Raw genomic sequence first — 293 nt, forward strand, 5'->3', positions numbered from 1 at the left:
AAATCTTTAGGTCACCTTGCTTAGTAATTTCTACCTGATAAGCTCGGCTTTTCGATCAATAGAATCTGCAGAACCATTCAGTGGTTATCACCTTTTTTACGTTATTTAACTTTCTCTTTCTTTAATCCCATTTATTTCCTCGTCTTTATATTTTTTTGTATTCCATGCACCTTTCTATTTGCTTATCTGTTTTATACACATATATAGAATAATGTAAAGCTATATATCCACAGGGGTGGTGGGGGGGTAGGCACTCCTTATGTACTTGTATCCATGAACCGCTTATTTAGCCC

This window comes from Penaeus monodon, chromosome 19, assembly GCF_015228065.2.
Source record: "Penaeus monodon isolate SGIC_2016 chromosome 19, NSTDA_Pmon_1, whole genome shotgun sequence".
Classification (NCBI taxonomy): Eukaryota; Metazoa; Arthropoda; class Malacostraca; order Decapoda; family Penaeidae; genus Penaeus; species Penaeus monodon.